This window comes from Hylaeus anthracinus, unplaced genomic scaffold, assembly GCF_026225885.1.
Source record: "Hylaeus anthracinus isolate JK02 unplaced genomic scaffold, UHH_iyHylAnth1.0_haploid 11978, whole genome shotgun sequence".
Lineage (NCBI taxonomy): Eukaryota > Metazoa > Arthropoda > Insecta > Hymenoptera > Colletidae > Hylaeus > Hylaeus anthracinus.
This window is the reverse complement of record NW_026534326.1, coordinates 2,385,432-2,385,874: the sequence shown is the minus strand read 5'-3', so window position 1 is coordinate 2,385,874 and position 443 is coordinate 2,385,432. Positions and strand designations below refer to the sequence as shown.

Below are 443 nucleotides of genomic sequence, written 5' to 3'. Positions count from 1 at the left end.
ATAAAATAGAAGGTAATCGGTTGAAAAAGCTCTATCATAAGAAGCCTCATATTTACTAGCCTGATGCATAAGGAAATAATTGAGATAAAGATTTGAAATATTTAGGGGTCCTTCCTATTGTTATAAGTAACATCTATGTCAAGTTTCAGATCATTTCATTAATTTTCATGCGAGCTAGAAAATAAAAAGTAACCGATTGACAAAAGTTTCATGAAGCTCTACCACAACAAGCCTCATATTTACTATCCTGATGCATAAGGAAATAATTGAGATAAAGATTTGAAATATTTAGGGGTCCTTCCTATTGTTATTAGTAACATCTATGTCAAGTTTCAGATCATTTCATTAATTTTCATGCGAGCTAGAAAATAAAAAGTAACCGATTCACAAAAGTTTCATGAAGCTCTACCACAACAAGCCTCATATTTACTATCCTGATGCAT

General features: G+C 31.4%; 1 protein-coding gene across 2 annotated transcripts in view; it reads right to left on the bottom strand.

Annotated features, from left to right (window-relative positions):
* The window catches only part of LOC128896893 (uncharacterized), a 7,499-nt gene that overhangs the window by 3,266 nt on the left and 3,790 nt on the right, over positions 1-443 (bottom strand). The gene's annotated exons all lie outside the window — the stretch shown is intronic.